Source organism: Lithobates pipiens, unplaced genomic scaffold (assembly GCF_037356315.1).
Source record: "Lithobates pipiens isolate NorthernLeopardFrog02 unplaced genomic scaffold, aLitPip1_a1.2 Scaffold_10, whole genome shotgun sequence".
NCBI classification, from domain to species: Eukaryota; Metazoa; Chordata; class Amphibia; order Anura; family Ranidae; genus Lithobates; species Lithobates pipiens.
Window position 1 is genome coordinate 72947073 of NW_027507686.1, and position 22905 is coordinate 72969977.

Here is a 22905-nt window from a genome sequence, read left to right on the forward strand (position 1 = left end):
TCTGGGGATCTTGGGCGGCGCAGCGGAAGAGACGCTAGCAGCGTAAAAGGAGGAGTCAGCCGAGGAGGAGAGGGAGGATGCAGTAGGAGGAGGAAAAGAAGAGGCAGGCCTGCATGCAATCCGTGGCGGTAAAACCAAATCGACACGGGTGCCACGGGTTACATGCTTGACATCAGAAGGTTCACCCAGTGGGCAGTAAAAGTTATATACCTTCCCTGCCCGTGTTTGCTAGACCACGTGTCTGTGGTCAGATATATTTTGGCACCAACACTGTGTGCCAGAGATACATTCACTTGCCGCTGAACATGGTCATATAGCTCTGGGATGCCCTTCTGTGAGAAATACTTCCTTCCTGGGACCTTCCATTGTGGTGTTCAAATGGCCACAAATTTTTGAAAGGCCTCAGAGTCCACCAGTTTATATGGCAGTAGTTGGCGGGCTAATAGTTCTGACAAGCCAGCGGTCAACCGTTGGGCAAGAGGGTTATCCGGCGTCATCATTTTTTTATGCTCGAACATTTGGCCCATGGAAGCCTGCCTTTTTCCAGAAAAACTTGAGGACGGCATGATGGAAGGTGGAGTGGAGGACAATTGTGAAGAGAGAGGAGAAGTAGAAGACGAGGCTGGACGGTGAGAGCCTGGAGTGTGGCTTTGTGGGTTCCGTTGCTCCCACTGGGCTTGGTGATGGCAGCTCATGTGCCTTCTTAAGGCGGTCGTCCCTAGGTGAGTGTTGGGATTACTGCGACTTATGCGTTGACTGCAAAGGCTGCAGATGGCAACACTATTGTCAGCAGCGGACACGTTAAAAAAAGCCCACACTGCGGAGCCATGTGCCGGCGTCCTGGGACCGCCAGATGTGACCGTACATGGTTGATGTCTCGCTCCAGATACATTAGCAGTCTGGTTTGTCCCTCCTGTGCAATCTAAGTTCCGCCTGCTCCTCCTCCCTATCTGCTGGTCCATATCTCCCTCTGAACTCCCCTCCTCTTCCTCTCTTGTGGGCACCTACGTGACATCACTAGACACGTCATCATCGACGTCACCTTCCCCACCGCTATAATTAGAGATCTCGGAGTAGGCAGCAACATCGGGGACCAACCTCTTCCTTGGGCTGATCTGGGTACTGTCGTCAGACTGCTGAGTGGCGGTTATTGCTACCTCCTCTTCCTGATCCAATGCCAAGAGTGGCTGTGCATCGGAAATGTCTTGTGATGGATCGGAAAATCTTTCCTGTGACTCAAGCGGAGGGTATATGGTGGTGGTGGTGGTGTTGGTGGTAGTGTCTTTGGGGGTGCACACAGCAAAGAGTGAAGAAGAGGGTGCAGATCGAGAGGATGAGGAGGGTGCAGAAGAATATGGCTGAGTGAGCCACTCAACCAAGTCTGGTGCATCCTTTGACGTAATCGAACGCACCTTCTGCAATTTGCCACTTTGGCTCAAGCCTGTTGCTCCTGACCTACCCCTACCACCCCTGCGGAAGGGCCTGCCTCTTCCTCTGCCTGTCATTTATTTAAATGACTCTGTGACAAAAGTCTCTAGAGAAATGCAGTATATGTGGAAGAAGGTATATAACATCCCGCTTCAATCTGTCGTTTGGGGGGGGGGGGCACTCTTTGGTTTGCCACACTTTGGTTTGTCACTCTTTGTAGTATCGCTGCAGAACAGCTCAGCAGTCACAATACTGCACAGTGGAAATGCACTATACTATGCTTTCTATATTTGAAAGTATTTTATACGTGTATTACACCCCTATATACTGCACACCAAATAGTACACCTATACCAGTCCTTAAAAGGACCTTTGTGGACCTAATAGTAGCTAGCTAGTAGCTAGTGAATTGCAGACTGTCCCTGCTCCAAAAACCAAACTGTCCCTCCCTACACTGAAAAACGACAGCTGCAGAATCGGTCAGCAGCACTGCATGCAGTGCACTATAATATGCTTTCTGTATTTGAAAGAAAGTATATTACACCTGTATTACAACCCTATATACTGTACACCTATACCAGTCCTTAAAATGACCTTTATGGACCTAGTAGTAGCTAGCTAGTAGCTAGTGAATTGCAGACTGTCCCTGCTCCAAACACCAAACTGTCCCTCCCTACACTGAGAAACGACAGCTGCAGAATCAGTCAGCAGCACTGCATGCAGTGCCCTATAATATGCTTTCTATATTTGAAAGAAAGTATATTATACGTGTATTGCAACCCTATGTACTGTATACCTATACCAGTCCTTAAAAGGACCTTTGTGGACCTAGTAGTAGCTAGCTAGTAGCTAGTGAATTGCAGACTGTCCCTGCTCCAAACACCAAACTGTCCCTCCCTACACTGAGAAAAGACATCTGCAGAATCGGTCAGCACTCAGCTTAGCAGCACAGCAGTGCAGTATAATATGCTTTCTATATTTGAAAGAAAGTATATTATACGTGTATTACAACCCTATATACTGTACACCTATACCAGTCCTTAAAAGGACCTTTGTGGACCTAGTAGCTAGTGAATTGCAGACTGTCCCTGCTCCAAAGACCAAACTGTCCCTCCCTACACTGATAAAAAACAGCTGCAGAATCTGTCAGCACTCAGCAGCACAGCAGTGCACCATAATATACTTTCTATATTTGAAAGAAAGTATATTATACGTGTATTACAACCCTATATACTGTACACCTATACCAGTCCTTAAAAGGACCTTTGTGGACCTAGTGGCTAGTGAATTGCAGACTGTCCCTGCTCCAAAGACCAAACTGTCCCTCCCTACACTGATAAAAAAACAGCTGCAGAATCTGTCAGCACTCAGCAGCACAGCAGTGCACCATAATATACTTTCTATATTTGAAAGAAAGTATATTATAAGTGTATTACAACCCTATATACTGTACACCTATACCAGTCCTTAAAAGGACTTTTGTGGACCTAATAGTAATAGCTAGTGGTTAGACTGACTGTGCCTGCTCCACACAGTGTCCTTTCCCTACACTGACAAAAGACAGAATGTAAAATGGCCGCCAGATCAGGTCTATTTATAAGGTAGGGGGTATGTCCATGTGCTGAAATGTCTCAATTGGCTGTCCTGTACCCCATGATGGATGTGTCATGGGTCAAAGTTCTTCACAATGTAAATGCATATGTCCGCCGCAAACAGCGGCAGAAGTCCGCCAGTTTGGCGAATCGCGAACGAGCAAAATTCGCCGCGAACCGACCGCCGGGCCAACCTGCAAGGCCATCTCTAGTGAGGAGTGAAATCAAAAAGGTATGTCCTTAGAAAGCCTGAAGGCGGTGCTTGGGTACTGTACGTGGCTAGACTGCCAAAAAGTCCACACATGTGGTATTCCCATACTCAGTAGAAGCAGCAGAATATATATTGGTGTGTAATTTCACATATAAACATGGCACGTATGAGCAATATAACATTTCAGTGACAACTTTGTGTTAAAAATATATTTATTTTTCATCATTTTTCAATCACTTTTGACAAAAAATTAAATATTCGTTTTGCTCAACAGGCCTCTCAGCAAATTCCTTGGGGTGTCTACTTTCAAAAATGGGGTAATTTGGGGGGGAGGGAGTTTGTACGGCACCTGCCATTTTAGCACCTCAAGAAATGAGATAGGAAGTCATAAACTAAAAGATGTGTAAATTCCAGAAAATGTACCATAGTTTGTAGACGCTATAACTTTTGCACAAACCAATAAATACACACTCATTTAATTTTCTTTACCTGAGACATGTGGCTAAATGCATTTTGGCCTAAATGTATGACTAAAATTGAATTTATTGTATTTTGTTAAAAAAAAGTAGAAAATATATTTTTAAACAATTTTGATTTTTTTTCTTTATATCGCAAAAAATAAAAACCACAGAGGTGATCAAATACTTCCAAAAGAAAGCTATATTTGTGGGGAAAAAAAAGACGCAAATTTTGTTTGGGTACAGTATTGCATGACCGCACAATTACCAGTTAAAGCAGTGCAGTGCCAAATTGTAAAAAAATGCTCTGGTCATTAAGGGGGCAAATCCTTCCGGGGCTGAAGTGATTAAGGAAGAAGCAGCTACAACAGATCTAAAAGCTAAAGGGAAAGGTTACTCCTAAAAATTGAAGCTAAAGCCCTCAAATTTGTGACCTTTGATGTATAAGGACCACTTTGATGTGATGGGGTCCTCTGATGTATAGGGGGGCTTTGACATCAAGGGGGGACTCTGATGTGATGGGGGGCCTCTGACATGATGGGGAACTCTAATGTGATGCTTCTGCTTCTGATGTGAAGGGGGAGTTCTGATATGAAGTTGATTTTATCAAGGTAGTTTTATACATTGTCCCAGGCTCAGGTTTGCATTGATGAGTGACTTTTATGTGTTTTTACATTATAGACTGGAGTGACTCAATATTTTGTTTCCTTTAAAGGGTGCCACAAGTGAAAAAAGGCTGAGAATCACTGCTTTGCAGTATTACACACTTCAAACACAAAAAGCAAATGAAACATATATTGTTTCTTTATGTCTTACACAAATCTGAAAAAAACAACAACATTAAATAAGAGTAACAATATTATATATACTGTACATATATTACCCAGGATCGGGCAGGCAAACCTTCCTGCTTCAGGGTATCTACATTTCACATTAGTTCAATGTTGTCTACATGTGCTGCATTAGTATAGCCTTGTCCTTCATGAAGTGTCAACCCTATCCAAATTATTGTAAACCATTGTGAAATTCTTGATAGATAGAGCTAAAAACTCTGCAGCTATGCAGTAATTTACCTGGTGGATCAGGGTCCCCTTGGGATGTCTGTACCCTGTACTCAAGGGAGACATCTCCAACCCCTCCAGTCCTGCAGAATTTGGATGAAGGGACCCCCTTGAGTCTGATATAGAAATCCTCCTAGGTTACTAAGAAATCTTTGGGCCTCATGTGTTCAGAAAGCAAGTCAAACAAGAAGGCCCGACAAAATCCCCAGTTGGCCCAATGTGCAGTCTGCAGGGCAATGCTTAAACATTCAGGGTAATTCTGGAAAAAATCTCCATTAGTCCCTAATGGCAGAAAGCTAATTTCTTCTGGGCATAAGGTATAACTTTTCTATTTCTTAAGCAACATCGTTCTGCAATCTCACATTATCAATTCAGTACAGCCTGCACGGTATCCATGCCATCTGTTCTCTCTCACAGGCTGGAATGTAGAATCCTGTCTTTAGGCAACATGCTTCTCCTCCAGACTCCTAAATCTTTATAGATCTAAATATAGCCATCAATCTATGAACCTGACACATTCTCCAATCAGCAGACAGCTATGGACGTTATACTTACCACAGCAGGAACTGGCTGAATTTCGTTCCATGCATGGACAGGCTTGTTATACAAAAATTGATCTTTTGATCGATTTCAGCACAACCAGCCATCGGGTATTTTTTGTGTGTGTACTATTGATAGTAATCTTATTCTGATGATGAGAAACCTCCCGCTGTCAGAATACAATAGCACAGCAAGAGGGATTCCCCCATCAACACTTAATCTGTTATTGGGGGAATCAAGCGATTTTCTTTCCTTCAACATTTAGTTGAAATACTTAATGTATGGCTAGTAGGGATGAGCCGAACACCCCCCGGTTCGGTTCGCACCAGAACTTTCGAACGGACCCGAAATTCGTACGAACGTTAGAACCCCATTGAAGTCTATGGGACTCGAACGTTCGAAATGAAAAGTGTTAATTTTAACGGCTAATATGCAAGATACTGTCCTAAAAAGGTTTTTTTTCGACCTGGCTCCTGCCCCAGGGGACATGGGTCAATGCAAAAAAAACTTTTAAAAACGGCCGTTTTGGCGGGAGCACTGATTTTAATGACGATTAAAGTGGAAAAAAAAAAAAGTGAAATATTCCTTTAAATATCGTGCCTGGGGGGTGTCTGTAGTATGCCTGTGAAGTGCCACGTGTTTCCCATGTTTAGAACAGTCCCTGCACAAAATGACATTTAACGGAAATAACGTCATTTAAAGCTGCTTGCGGTTTTAATGTTATATCTGGTTCCTGCAATATGGTTGAAAATCATTGAGAAAAATGGCATGGGTAGCCCTCCCTGCCCATTACCAGCCCCTTTGGGTCTTGTACGCATATTAAGGGGAACCCCGTACCCATATTAAAAAAAGGAAATACGTGTGGCCCCCAGGCCCTATATACTCAGAACAGCAGTATACAGGCAGTGCAAACAAGACAGGGAATGTGTAGGTTTGTTGTGTTAAGTTGAAAACATTTTTAAAGTGTAGCTCCAGTCAAAAAAACAATTTTTAAGCTTTTTGGAGAACATAGGGAAGGGTTATCACCCCTGTATAATTTGTTTTGCCGTCCTTCTTTTTCAGAGCATGCAGACAGCACGCACAATCTCCTACCGCTGACTGCAAGCTCTATTTAAAACGAGCAAGATATTTAGCTATATAGGTGGATATAGCGGTGTATACTGCGTTCAGAGCACGCAGACAGCACGCACAATCTCCTAACACTGAATGAAAGCTCTATTTAAAACGAGCAAGATATTTAGCTATATAGGTGGATATAGCGGTGTATACTGCGTTCAGAGCACGCAGACAGCCTGCACAATCTCCTAACACTGACTGAAAGCTCTATTTAAAACGAGCAAGATATTTAGCTATATAGGTGGATATAGCGGTGTATACTGCGTTCAGAGCACGCAGACAGCACGCACAATCTCCTAACACTGAATGAAAGCTCTATTTAAAACGAGCAAGATATTTAGCTATATAGGTGGATATAGCTGTGTATACTGCGTTCAGAGCACGCAGACAGCACGCACTGACTGACAGCTCTATTATAAAAGATAGATATATCGCTAGATATATAGGTGCATATAGCGGTGTATACTGCGGTCAGGGCATGCAGACAACAACCACTACAGAAGAGCAAGAATGAAAAATCGGCAGCTAACGATCGGTGTATACTGTGTTGAAGGTACACAGAACACCCACTAACTGCTACAGATGCCAACACACTACACAAGGCCGCCGCGCTGGCGGCCTTATATAGTGTGGGGCGTGTACTACACAGCCTGAGCTATGATTGGCCACAGGCATCCTGCCTGTGGCCAATCATGGCTCTCCTCGCTGCCGGCGCTGTGATTGGCCAAGCATGTGGGGTCACAGTGCATGCTTGGCCAATCATGAGCCAGCAATGCACTGCGCCATCGCAGTGCATTGTGGGCCGTGAGCGCCACACGAATTTGGTGCGAACGGCCCATAACATTCGGAATTCTCCGAACGGGCGAACAGCCGATGTTCGAGTCAAACGTATGTTCGACTCGAACACGAAGCTCATCCCTAATGGCTAGCCTTAGTGTCAGGGTTGGGAAAGACAAGTTTTGTAACGCTCAGTTACAAGTGCCCAAACACCTAGCCTCGTTATTCACAAAACAGACTTTCAACACCAGCATGGTCTTTAGAAAGGAGGTGTTGAGCAGTCCAGAGGCTGTCTTTCTCTAAACAATAGAGGGACCCCTTGGCCCCAAATAAATGTACTAGGTGTAGAAGTCAGCATTGACAGAGCAAACAACAGGTATGCCTACCCTCATTGCATGAACAAAGCCCACTGCAATGTTAAGCATCTTTCTTTCTCTAAATTTTCTAGCACAAAAAAATAATAATAATGTCCAGTTGGGTTCAGTTAAAGGAAGAGATTAAAAAATACAGTCCTTCCAGTGTTAAACAGACAGTTCTCAATTTTTTTTCAGGGTGACTTGGGTGCTCACTTAATCTCTCTTATAGAGCTTATTTTTAAACCACTTTCCTCAGGGATTTTTTTCCGGGAAAAAAAGGGTACTTACAGAGCATGACGGAGTCCCTTTCTGCTAAACTATTATAACAGAACCCCCTCTCCACTTAAACTCTATTATACTATACTCCCTTTATTGGTTACGAGCAAATATGTTGTGTTTTGGCGCACACTCCTGCACACATATGTGGTGACATGTTTCAAACAGCGCGTGTATTCTATGGAACATGAAAAAAAAAAGACCCTATTAAAATAAAATAAAGTGAAATACAATATAACCCCCCCCCCCCCCCCAAAAAAAATTTTTTTTCACCTAACAGTAAGTAAAAAATATGGATAGGAGCAAAACAAAAGAAAATAGCAGCTAAACAGCAACTACAGTTGTTCTTGATACACACAAAAAGTAGTCCCAAAAAGGACACTTGGTTTCCTGAACTGTGAACAAAGGGGAGAAGAGGGTACACAAGAATATGTAGCACACTGCACTCAGGGCTGGTGCAAGGATTTTTGACACCCTAGACGAAACCTAATTTTCCCGCCCCCCCTTGGCTCCACACCTTACTCCACCCCCTTTGCCTCGCCCATGTATACCCCACCTTTTTAATGAAGCACCCATCAAATGCAGCCTACCAGTACCCATCAAATGCAGCCCACCAGTGCCCATCAAGTTCAGCCTCACCAGCGTCCATTAAATGCAGCCTACCAGCGCCCATCAAATGCAGCCTACCAGCGCCCATCAATGCAGCCTACCTCTGCACATCAAATGTTTGCTTGCTTCCATTCATTCAGGGGTCAGGACACAGTGCTCAGCAGAAGCTGAGACTTAGTTGCTTGCTGCAGAGAGAAGAGAGCAAGAACACCAGTGGCCGGGCACCCTAGGCAGCAGTGCGCTCTAGGCGGCTGCCTAGTTTGCCTACTGGTAGCACCGGCCCTGACTGCACTGTAATCCACAGCAACTTAGCTCATAATAGCACTGTATAGCAACTAATGCCACGTACACACGACTGGACTTTCTGGCAGACTAAGTCCGATGGTCTTCCCGGCGGACTTTTGGCTGACTTTCCGAACAAACAGACTTAGCCACACATAAATGGACTTAGTCCATTCGTAAGTCCGTTCATTTTGAACGTAATGACGTAAACGGGACTAAACAAGGAAGTTCAATAGCCAGTAGCCAATAGCTTCCCTTGCGTCGTATTTGGTCCATTGGACCAGCACACAGACGAACAGTTTTCCTGATTTTAGTCCATCGAAATTTAGTCTGTTGGATAGATTTGAAACATCTATTTCTAGGTCCGTCTGATTTTTTTCCAAAAAATGATCGGACCAGCCCACACATGATCGGATTGTCTGATGGACTAATCCCTTCGGACCTAGTCTGCCGGAAAGTCCAGTCGTGTGTATGCGGCATTTCTCTTCTTACACAGACTGTCAGCCCTTAATATACTCTTCCAACACACACTGAAAAATGACTTCTAGGAACCCACCGTTTTCTAGTAAAGGGGCTGACACATAACAATGTCCCTACAGGCCAGGCAGTGCATGATAATTACAAAGACTTATCTTGCCTGACCAATTTTCCCATAAATTTGCTGAAACTGTGGACTTTGAACATGAAAGATTTGCGTATAACCCATGAGAGTGGCAAATCCAAATTTCATTCCTAATTTAAATTAATTTAAAACTTACTGCCGAAGTGGTATTAAACCCAAAACTAAAAAGGTATATTATATTGTAACTTACTAATCATTAGATGTGGTGGCTGAATTAGTTATTAGTTCCTAATTAGTTAATTAGTTTTTTTTTTTAGGATTTTTACCTGATGATCTGGCCAGTGAAGCCAGCCATAAATGGATCAAAATTCGACTGGTTTAGCAAGTACCAGACAAATTTTGATCAATGTATGGGCTAGCTGGTTGTACACAAGCCAATCTATTGCCAGCCCATTGTGTTTTTTCCTGAAGATCAGTGCCACTGGCTATAGCCAGCAACACTGATCATTAAGTCGGTGGAGAATACAATAGCTCAGCTGGAATAGTTCTCCTATCCCCATTGAATGTGCGGATAGGAGAATTTTCCTATTTTTTTTTTTTTGTTCAACCCACCTCCTGTATTAGGGTGCATCCACTCTGGATGAAGGAGTACAGGGGCACAATTGGACAGCAGCATTGCCAGTCTGGGGGGGAGGAGAATGTTAGATGTGCTATCAGATTTAGATACACTAGATAAATTGAACCAAACTTCAGCTAACACATTTAAGGATACAGATTTTACATAAATAAATAAAGCTTAACTCTAGCTGTTACATTTGCAGGACAGCTTGTTCTGTTGAAAATCAACAGATTTACTGGCCAGATCACCAAGTCAAAATAAAGGAAAGAAAGCCTAAAAAAGAAAACTATTGCAGAAATATGGATTGGTAAACTGAAATATAATGTTTACTTTTGGGTTTAATATCACTTTAATGCAATATTGTGCTTTGGCCATGCAAAGCAAAGCAACAGGTTTGCTTTAATGCTCCAATCCCCAGCAGTACACGCTCACACTGCTTCACCACTGCTATGTTCAGCTGCTTGGAGCAAAAGAGAAATTTCCAGTACTACTGGGTTTGGAGGAGCATGTGACTTACTCCCCTTCTACCCATGTGAATGCACTGGTGCTTGGTAAATTTTCTAGCGCTCTTGTGTGGTGCAAGAATGTAATCCATAGTCTAATAGAAGCTCTGACTAGAGTGACTTGAAGCTGAAACAGGGCTTACTTTTCCTGCTTCCTGCAGCTAACTGGACTAGTCAGGGTGGGAGTTAAAAAAAGTAAGTGCTGTTGGGAAGGGTGGAAGTTAGGTGAACTTGCTACTTTATCCAACCGGACAACAGGTTTACTTAAACTCTGCCTTTCCAAGGAAAATCAAGTATTATTATATCTTTAATTGTATATATATCAGTATATTATTTGTAGATTTCCACTCAAAGTAGCCTCAGCATACTTTCAGCTTGAATTGCTCAGGTTTGTGATAATATCTTATTAAATAAATGCAAACAGATGACCCATAAAAGTGTGACTTTCCAGATTGTTTAAGAACGCAGCCAAAAAAATACACAAAAAAACATACTTAATATGTACTCAAACACTATCTAATGGCATTTAATGCAATAATATGTGATAACAAACAACGTGGATGCTTAAGTCTTATAAAGTATTTATCAATTGTCTATTGTATTTCCTGTTTGTCTACCTATCTTAGTCAGTTATATGATTTAGTATCTAGCTTGTCTTAAATCTAAATATTGTACATTTAAAATTTTAGATAATAAATCTGCTTTACAATTTCAATAGCATTTTTTTCATCTTAATCTGTTCAGCACTTTCTCTTCAAATAATTAAAGAAGGGAGAGAAATAATTGCATCCTAAAATAGTGACAACAAGAAACACAAGTTTTTATAAAAAAAAGCTTACGTCTGCCTTTGAGATACAACATGGACTGGGGGCCCCAATTTCTTGCCATTAACTTATTCTGAAAGTGCACAGAAACAAGTAAAATATCAAACAGATGTACTATAAGCTAAGTATAAGACAGCAAATGGGATATATCTATATGCAAGTTCAATATTACCTTAGGAGCAGACAGTGATTCAGAAATAATTAAAAGGAGAATAGTACAGGTAAGGTACAGCACAATTCGCCTATGCTAAAATAGAAAAAATAAATAAGGACCAGCATATAGAGCACCAATATCAGGTAACATAGCTGAAAATAAAACATTTTATCTTACCATTATGGATGTTGAAGGGTAAGACTATCTGATAGCGTTTTCTTCATCAGAAACAAAACAGAAGCTCCGGTGTGTTGTTAATGAATATAAGTAATGCAAACCCTTGATACAATATGATGAGCGTCTTCTAGTCATGTATCTTCCATTCACCTATTTGTTGAATAACAACACTGCATGGTATGAGGGAATTAAGTACATTTATCTTCCAGTAATCATCAAAGCGTTAGAACTGTGTCAGGCTTTTTATTCAAAACTACACAATGATAATGTCCTGTGAAATCTTGGGCACATATCCAAAATATAAATGCAGACATCAACAAAGCAAATATAACTGCGGTTTTTACCTGGCCCCATTACCAAAGTGAATTAGGCAACCTGTCATAGCACTACATTAATTCAATATCAACTTCATTCATTCATTTTTTTAATGTTTGACAGTTGTATTTAAAAATAGCTATGAATTAGAATTAGTCACACTATCAGTAAAAAAAATATTTAATAGTCAATTCTAATTTTATTTTAAATTATTATAAGGTATTACACATATTTAAACAATTTCAAACATATACATTACTTACATACATAATGATCACATTTATTTTGTTGCACATATCTTGAATACTTTTACACATAATAAAAAAAAAAACCTTTCCTCTCCTTTCCCTCTCTCCTTTCTTTTCCCCTTTTCTTTCCCCCATCAGAGTCTTTCCTTCCATTTCTTTCCTCCTTTTCCTTCCTTCAGCTTCAATTTACCAATTTCCTATACTGCCTCCAGGGAGTCCAAATCAGGAGGCACCTTTCGTACGTATCTAATTCTTGTGCTAAAAGTATCTCCATTCTCTTTATATTATCCATTTCTAAGGCCCATTCGTTTATCGAAGGAGACTGAGTTGATTGCCAGTGCCGCAGTGTCACAGTTCTTGCTGCCGTCAACCAGTACCCAAGAAGATTCTTTTTGATGTTTTTATATGTTCCTGGTAACATAGAGAGGAGGGTAATTTGCGGTGCATTTGGAATTAGCTCCCCAGTAACTAATGTGTGTAGTTGCATAATCTTTTCCCAGAAACCAAAAATTTGGGGACATTCCCACCAGATATGGAGCAGTGAGCCTTTGTCTGTATGGCACTACCAACATATATCTGATTTTTCTGGGAATATACGTTGGAGTGTCACTGGGCTCCAGTGCCATCTTGAGAGCAACTTATAGCTCGTCTCTTGTGCTTTAATTGCTGGTGATAAACAGTGGGATAAATTAAATGCCTTCTCCCATTCCCCAACCTCAATTTGAACATTAATCTCATTAGCCCATTTGTTTATATATTCCGGGGCTCCGGGTGGTTTTTAATAATAAACATATTATAAAGTGCTGATAAAACGTGTTTTGGTTTTTGATCTTGTGTCAGGAGAATTTCAAGTTGAGTTAAATCTCTACCCAGGGATTGCACAAATAGAAGACCAAAATGACAATAACTGCCAATATTCCAGCGTTTGCGTGAATGATGGTCGCTGTATAGGAAATAGGTTTAGTAAAGACGGAACTGTTCCCTGACATAAAATATTGCTCAGTCTATAATCAAATTCCCTATTCCATATAAGAAAACTTGTCCTATTTAATGCTGGTGGGAAAAAAGGGTTGCCGAATAGAGGTGTCATAGGTCCTTCATAGGAGGAAAGTTCCAATTGTATAACTGTTTTAGCCCATGTCTCTAACAACTCTCGATGTATATTGCTACCAGACAAATCTAACCATGGCAACACCTTTAGATCAAATTGATTCAACCCTTGTTCTAATTTTACCCATTGTTTAGTTTCCGAAACAATAAAACCAATCCACCAGTCTAGTCAAGCGTAATAGTAATACAAGTCTGGTGCACCCGCACCTCCTTTCGTTTTTGGTAGTGATAATAATTTCTTTTGCCGTCTTGGTTTTTTATGGCCCCAAATAAATTTTGTAAAAGCCAATTGTAGAGTGGAAAAAAATGATCTAGGAACACAAACTGGGATAGTTTGAAAGAAATACAAAAATTGCGGTATTATATGCATTTTTTATATATTAATACTCCCAAATGTTGCCTTATGAGTTTATGTGAAATCTTCATTAATATCTGTAAAATATTGTAATTAGAAATAGATCTCATTTGGCTTGCATCTATGAAAGCCAGGTAAAATGCCTCCCCCCAGGTGCTTGTTAAGAGCAGACAATGCGGGGCCGAGACTTGTATATACCATATGGAGAGCCACTCCCATTGTTCTACACCTACTCACTTCAAAGGACCCCATGCTGGGGTAGACAATGAAGAGAGTCCAACCATAATCATTGCTTAAAGTGGTTGTAAACCCTTACAAACCACTTTGACCTACAGGTAAGCCTAGATTAAGACTTACCTGTAGGTCCAAGAAATATCTCCTAAACCTATACGGTTTAGGAGATATTTGCCCGAAGACAGGCACCGCTGTCTACGGCGCATGCGCCGTAGACAGCGGCACGCAGGCGCACTGAGCGCAGCATTTCCAACAACGGAGCTTCCGCGCGTGTCGGCTCCCGTGTGCATGCGCGGGAGTGACGTCATCACGGCTCCGCCGAATGACAGCGGCGGAGCTGCGAGACCCCACCGAAAAGATGGATGCGCCAGACTACAGGGGACAGCGGTGACATCGCTGGCTCCTGTGTCAGGTAAGTGACACATAATGGGCTACTATGCGATGCATAGTAGTCCATTATGCTTTGCCTTTGCAGGGAATGAAAGAGGAAGTAAACCCATCAGGGTTTACTTCCTCTTTAAGTTCCTGGGGAAATCCAATTAAATCTTCTGTTTAAGAATAGTCACAAGGATTTGCATGAAAGGGGGCCGACTTATGTAGTAAGCCCTCCAATCATGATCCAAGCTAAGGCAGCCTATGGGGCATCAGCATGAAGGCATATACTCAGAGCCAAGGGGAGGTAACAGGTCTCTTTTTGGGAAACCAGTCATCAGAGTGGAACTTTGTAAGGATGGGTAATTATGGTTAAGGTGTTGCTTGTAACTAAATATGCTTGTAGATCACTGTCTTAGAGAATATACTTTGTATTCCTGCATGTAAATATTATATTTCAACCTAGTATTTTCTTCCTTGATGTAAGACCGTAGATAGAGATTTGTGTGTTAGCTAGACTTTCAACTACTTTTAATAAATGTTATTATATTTAAAGCTTTTCCTCCTCGTCTTTAGAATTCTCTTTTAACCCATATCATATCTTCTAATTAATAAATCAGAAATATAGATTTTAAAAGGTTAACACAAACCATGAGTGTTGCTTAGCATCATATTTTTTTAGATCTTGTAAAGTACGTTGCAAGAGAGGAACATAATTCATTAAATATAGATGATTTGGATCTGGGGGGATTTTAACACCTAAATATTTTAATGCTGCAGAGCAAATCTTAAACGAAAAATTTGCTCTCAGCATCACAACTTGTTCAGGTATAAGCGACACATTAAGGATTTCTGATTTTGATACATTTACTTTAAAGTTGCTCATTGTCCCGAACCGCTGAAATTCAGATAGTATAGAAGGTAGTGCAATATGTGGATTGGTGATATAAAGTAGTAAATTATCAGCAAACAAGGCCAGTTTTATTTCCCTTTGTTTTATCTGTATGCCAGTAATGGAAGAATTCAGTCTAATAGCTGTTGCGAAGTATTCCATTACTATGACATAAAGCAAAGGGGATAACGGACATCCCTGATGGGTACCATTTTGTATATTAAAACTTGTTGTCAGTGAACCATTAATCTTTATTCTAGCTGCCGGTTTAGTGTATAGTGCCATTAACTTATGGAGTATATTTGACCCTAGTCCTATTTGCATTAGGGAATGTTTAAGAAAGAGCCATCCCACATGCCTTTTCCGCATCAACTGAGAGAAGGCACACTGGTATTTTAGCCCTTTGTGAATAATTCCTTAATAGAAAAGTTTTAATCGTGTTATCGCGTGCTTCTCTACTTTGAACGAATCCTACCTGATCCGTATGTATTAAGCTTGGGAGAAGTGGTTGAAGACGGAGCACAATCAATTTAGCACATATCTTTAAATCTACCCCAATCAAGGATATAGATCGGTAACTAGAGCAGAGTGTTAAATCCTTTTCTGGTTTGGGAATCAAAGTGATATGGGATTCTAAAGTCTGTGTTGGAAATTGATAATTAGAAGAAATAGAATTAAACACTTGAAGCATAAACAGGGCTATATGTTCTTTAAAAGTTTTATAAAATTTTGATGTAAATCCATCTGGACCTGGACCTCTTATTTGTTGGAATATTGGCAATTACTTCTAATAGTTCTTCAAGCGAAAATGGAGAATCCAAAGATTCCTTAGTGACATCATCTATTGTCGGAATGGCATTTTCCCACACATATTCTTTAATAATATTGTTTCCAGCTCCCTTATCCTCCAATATTGGTAGAGTCAGGTTATAGAGGGCCGAAAAATATGCCCTAAAGGTTTGTTGAAGCACATGTGGATATGATGTCAATTCTCCTGATGATTTCTTTATACTTGGTATAAAAGTCTGTGATGGACGCGGGTGTAATATATCAGCCAACATTTTCCCACTCCTGGGTTGCACGAAGAGGTAACTACAATGTGAGTCATGTATGTTAATATGTTTAATTTGTTTATAATGTAGTAAGGACATCCTTGTAGAAAAAATACTGGCTGATATTTCTGGAGTAATGGGCTTTATGTAAGGTTTCCAAGGTATGAAGTTTTAATAAGGTATTTTCAATAATTTTTGATTTATCTTTTTTAAGACATGAACCGTGTTGGATGAACACCCCTCGTACTACCGCCTTTAAGGCTTCCCATTTTAAGGGTAAGGCAGTTTCATCCTGTTCATGATCAGAAATAAAGTTATCAATCGCCTCCGCAATTGCTTTATGACAGATTGGGTCTAGCATAAGTGTGTCATTCAAGCGCCACGACTAATTTGTACCCTAAATCTGGGAGGGTGTTATTGTTAAAAATACTGATGAATGGTCGGACCAAATAAATGATCCGATTTCTATAGAAGGGTTCCATTCCAACACCTTAGGGCCAGTTAAAAAAAAATAATCTATTCTACTTTATGTTTTATGTGCTAGAGAAAAATATGTATAATTGTGGTCTTTAGGGTTTAGGGTCTGCCATGGGTCAATCAACCTATGTTCAAAAAGTTTATTTTTGAGTGCCCTTAAATGAGGGTATGAAATATTTGATCGTTGAGCTGAGGTGTCTAATATAGGATCCAAGGCTAGATTAAAATCTCCTCCCACAAAAACAGTGCCTTCTGCAAAGTCCGCTAAGAGACTAAGATAACGCACAATTGTCATAGTTTGATCATGATTCGGAATATAAAAGTTTGCAATTGTAAAGATTTTGTCCCACAATCTGATTTTAAGAAACAGATATCTTCCATTTAAGTCAGCTTTATATTTCAAGTTCTGTATTGGTAAGTGTTTATGAAAAGCGATAGAAACCCCTCTCGCTTTTGAACTAGGCATAGTGCTATGAAACAATTGCGAGTAATGTTTACGTGAACACACTGGTATATTACCACTTCGAAAGTGGGTCTCTTGAAGGAGTATAATATCTACCTTAGCTTTGTGTAAATTATATAAAATCTGACCTCTTTTTGATTTATTATTGAGGCCTTTAACATTGTAAGTACAACGTTTCAGTGACGCTGGAGAGGAAAAAAATGCTGCCATATAAAATTATAAAGGAGAGAAAGGAAAAGGAAGAAGAAAAAAAAAGAAAAGAAAAAATTGAGGGTTGGGCTCACTAAAATTGGATAGGCTCCCTCTCCCCGATCCCCGCGTTACCCAGGAAAACGTTGACTAATTACCCAAAAGGAAAAAACAAAAAACACACCCAATATGGAATTTATCCAAAAACACACCAAGTCCTACCCGAGGGACAGTGTTCCTACAAGGGGGGAGAGTTGGAGAGCACCGAGGATGTCTCTACTCAGTGACTATGGGCATCCATAAACAAACAAAATAATAATAAAAGGTGCAGAAAAGTAGAAAAATAAGAAAATAAAAATCTAACTAATACATTTATACCTATTCCCTCCCCCGTCCCACCCCCCCCCCCTCCCCCCCAAAAACCAAAGAGTGAGTTCAATCTTAATTACATTATAAACAAATTAAACATATTAACATACATGACTCACATTGTAGTTACCTCTTCGTGCAACCCAGGAGTTGTGATCACATATCCAACCTCGTACAACCTATTTAAAGCGGAGCTCCACCCTAAAGTGGAGCTTCCGCTCATTGGAACCCTCCCCCCCTCCGGTGCCACAATTGGCACCTTTCAGGGGGGAGGGGGGTGCAGGTACCTGTACAGTATAGGTATCTACACCCACTTCCGGCATAGATATCTGCAGAATCTACGGATATTTACGGCCCTTTCTGCAGGTCCCCCGCTGTCTGCTGGGAAACACACGGATCCCAGAGACAGCGGGGACCATCCTTATTGAATAAATGAAGCCGCAAGGCTCCACTTCCTGATTCCCATACCCAAGATGGCGGCGGCAGCACCCGATAGACGATCGAGAGATCGGCTTCGGGTGCCGACATCGCGGGCGCGCTTGGCGGGTAAGTGTCCTTAATTTAAAAGTCAGCAGCTGCAGTATTTGTAGCTGCTGGCTTTAAAAAAAAAAAAACGGCGGAACTCCCGCTTTAAATTAGTATTGCATAAAAAAGCAATTTTAAGGTTATACAATTTACTTCAGGTTCTTTTTCTTCCCTTTCCTTTTCCTCTTTCTTTCCCTTCTCTCCTCAAAATAACCACCCAATATACTTCCTAATAGCGAACCGCTTATATGCCCACCCTGTAGTTCATAAATCTACAGTTCTCTAACCCTCTGTCTTATCAAGGATTCGAAATTGAATATACTAACACAACTCTCCCTCCACGTAGCCAATGTGAGTATAAATCAGGCCGCTAACAAGTATATACAGTTTTCTCAAGAGAGAAAAAAAAAGGGGGGGGGGAAGTGGGGGAAAGGTAAAGGGGAGAAAAATGGAACAAAAGCAGACAAGTGGAGAGGCAATAAACAATAGTAAGTGAAAGAGAACACGAGGAGGGTGGGGAGGGGGGGGGGGGGAATAAGAAAAAAATAAATAAATTAGCTATTATTACAATTACAATTGATATTGCCAGCGGGTTCAATCTGCCAGATTAGACTTTGGGTTTCCTACTTGGTTTATTCTATCACCCTCCCGATGTTCCGTTCTTCTGAACGGTGTATAAGTCTGGGGCCAGATTATTAATGGGAGATCAGGCAGACCTAAGGCAGATTGTATAGCAGGAATATCAGATGGATCGTGTAAATTTAACCACCTGCCATCTTTCTTAATTTGTATAGAAAAGGAAAATTCCACCTATATACAATGTTACGATCTTGCAACATTTTTAATAATGACCTTAACGCCTTCCTCATCTCCAAAGTAAATTGACATAAATCTTGTAACAATTGTATATTTGCTCCATTAACATTAATTCGTCCCCTCTCTCTTGCCCTTCTCATGATCTCCTCCTTATCCTTATAGAAATGCACATGGCAGATTATGTCTCTTGGTTTATCTGGATCTAATGGTCCCATTGTCCGATGTACTCTATCAAGTTCCAGATTCGATTCCTCTGGTTTCCCCAACAATGATGTAAAAATTTGATTGACTGTTATGACTAGCTCTTCAGTTTTAACCGTTTCTGGTAATCCCCTTATCCTGATATTATTTCTTCTATTACGATTGTCTTGGTCCTCCCATATTTGAAATAATGTGTAGATATGAGACTCTTGGGCATCTATACGCTGTTCCTGTGATTGCATACGGTCTCCCAATATATCTACAGAACGCTCCACTTCTGATATTTTCTTCCCAGTTGCCTATAGTTCTTTATTTAAAGATTGAATCTCCTTGTGGAAACCATGTTCTAGACACTGTATAAAAGCTTCCATCTCATGGCGAGTGGGCAAAGCTCTTAAATAGGTCCGCACATCGCCCACCTCTGAACCCACCTCTGTGACCATTATATCGCCTTTTAAATCCCCTCCTATATCCTCACTACCAGTTGTATTTACTGAATTATACCCCCCTAACAAGGGGGCAGAGGGGGGTGTGTAGTGAGGGGCATCCACAGGCCCTCCCACATTCATATGCATGTCTAATGCACCTATACCGGAGGTATCAGACACATCAGTAATATCTGCGGATTCCGCGAATTCAATCAATCCATGCGACTCAAGTGCTGGTTCCATCATATTATGTATAGCGTCTGAATAGTAAATTTTAGCTGTCTGTGCGTCTTTAGCATCCTCAGTACCTAAGGAGCCTAACGGCCTCAGAAGCGGCAATGGTGATTTAATTATAGGTAAGGCTGATGTTAATATTGCTTTTTCTGCTAGAAATGAGGATCAGCAGACACAGATGTTCTATTATGGTCTTTGATGTACGTGATCGAGTCCGGCCGCCTACTGGAAAGAACTCCGCTATCCCTTGCTGAGCATTAGAGGAGGCTATAGATGGACGGTTAGATGGAGGGCCAGATGTTCCCGGGTTACACACCACAGTACACGCCGGCATACATATTGTGCTATGCTCTCCTCTCCTCCTCCTCCATCCCATGAACAGTCCCGGAGGTCAATACCTCGGAGTCTTACGATAGGACTGCTTATCCAAAACAGGCTAGCTATCAACAATTTCAGTCGCTCGCCCCTGCCGAGTTCACGATCTATCTTCCAGTGCAACCAGTGATAACCATACCTAGCGGGGTCCGCCAGGTGTGTAAGTCTACGATCACTTCTACAGCTGAATCAGCAATATCAACAATATCAACGGTGTCAGCAATATCTGCAGGATCGGCAGTATCTGTGGTATCAGCAATGTCAGCTATATCAACCGTTCAGCGATATCAATAGTATTAGTGGTTACCAAATTGTCTGTTATATCAATAATGCAGCAGTAACAGTGGTATCATCAATGACATCAGTATCAGCAATGTCAGCAGTATCAGCAATGTCAGCGGTATCAGCAGTGACAGCAGTATCAGCAGCGACAGCAGTATCAGTAGTATCGACAATGTCAGCGGTATTCACCGAATCAGCGGTACCCACAATGACAGCGATATCAATAGTATCGGCGGTATCTACAATACCAATGTTATCTGTACTGTCAGCAGTATCGACAGTGTCAACGGTATCAGTAATGTCAGCTGTATCTGCAATTCAACGATAACATCAGTATCAACAGTATCGACAGTATCTGTGGTGTCCGCAGTGTCTGTGGTACCAGCAGTGTCAGTGGTATCAACAATTCAGCAATAACAGCAGTTTAGCGGTATCAACAGATCAGCGATATCAGCAGTTCAGCGGTATCAACAGATCAGCGGTATCAGCAGTTCAGCGGTATCAACAGATCAACCGTATCAGCAGTTCAGCGGTATCAGCAGTTCAGCGGTATCAGCAATTCAGCGGTATCAGCAGTTCAGTGGTATCAGCAATTCAGCGGTATCAGCAGTTCAGCGATATCAACAGTATCAGCGATATCAGCAATGTCGGTGGTATCAGCGTTCAGCGTTATCAGCATTTCAGCATTATTAGCAGATCAGCGGTATCAGCAGTTCAGCAGTATCAGCAATATTAGCAATATTGGTAGTGTCTGCGTTATCAGCAGTGTCAGCAATAATAACAATTTAGCAATATTAGCAGTTCAGCACTATTATGCAGTATAGTATGCAGTATTCTTAGGTATCAGTAGCATTAGCAGAGTCAGCATTATCAATAGTTCAATGATATCAACAAGTTCTGTGGCATCAACAATATTAGCAGTATTAGTTGTGACAACAGTAAGCCCTTGTACACACGGTCGGAGAATCTGTCGGAATGAATCTTAGAACGGGAGAACGAGAGAGCCAGACAGCTTCCAATCACCACCCGCCGAACTTCTATGCCCCCACCGCCGAACTTCATTCAAATCTTCCTGCAAAGTCAGTAGTGTTGGCGGCAGCGTCAACAACAGGTAAGCTTAGCCCAGGTCACTGTGGGAGCTTGGAGCACGTCTAGCACGCTCCCTGCTCCATGCTCAGCCACTCCTCCCCCTCCAGTAACTGTAGTACTTTTATGCATTGGTCATTGGGGGTTATTTACTAAAGGAAAATCCACGTTACACTGCAAGTGCACTTGGAAATAAAGTTGCTGTAGATCTGAGGGGGACATGCAAGGAAAATAAAAAAAAAGCATTTTAGCTTGCACATGATTGATGATGATAAAATCAGAAGAGCTTCCACTCATTTCAGATCTACCCCTTAGATTTAGAGTGACTGCACTTTCAGGTGGATTTACCTTTTGTCATGTTGCTAATGCTTTTATTAGCTGATGTTTCTTGATTTGATTTAATATGTTCACTGTAACCTTAGGCAATTTAGGGAGAACCCCTCTTCCACCCAATGCTCACCTACTGCTCTGTTGCTTGATAGGAGTTTTGAGTTCTTACCCTGTTTAACTGGTTCCCGACCAGCGCACGACGATGTACGTCGACAGAATGGCACGGGCAGCCATATTGGCGTACAAGTACGTCCCATCTTCAATGCCGCCATGCCATCGCGGCACGCTCCCGCGCTGGTCGCCGGACCCGCGGACTCGATCGCCGTGGGCATACCCGCGATCGTCTCACGGGATGGCTGAATGGAGGAAATGCCGTGTAAACAGCGTTTCTCCATTCTGCCTAGCAACTAGTGACGCTGATCTCTGCTCCATGTGATTGGAGCAGAGATCAGTGTTCACTAAATGAAAGCCCAACCCCCCCACAGTTAGTAACACACCCCTAGGAACACTTAACCCCTACACTGCCACCCACTGGTTAACCCCTTCACTGCCAGTGTCATTTACACAGGAATCACTGCATTTATATAGTAGTGATTACTGTATAAATGACAATGGTCCCAAAAATGTGTAAAAAAAAGGCCAATGGGTCCCCCACAATTTCACAGTCACAATAAAAATCGCTGATCGCCGCCATTACTAAAAAAAAAAAAAATAATAAAAAATTATTAATAAAAATGCTATAAAACTATCCCTATTTTGTAAACGCTATAACTTTTGCGCAAACCAATCAATAATCGCTTATTGCGATTTTTTTTACCAAAAATATGTAGAAGAATACGTATCGGTGTAAACTGAGGGAAAAAAATGTTTTTTTATATAGTTTTGGGGGATATTTATTATAACAAAAAGTAAAAAATAATGTGTTTTTTTCAAAATTGTCGCTCTATTTTTGTTTATAGCGCAAAAAATAAAAAACCGCAGGGGCGATCAAATACCACCAAAAGAAAG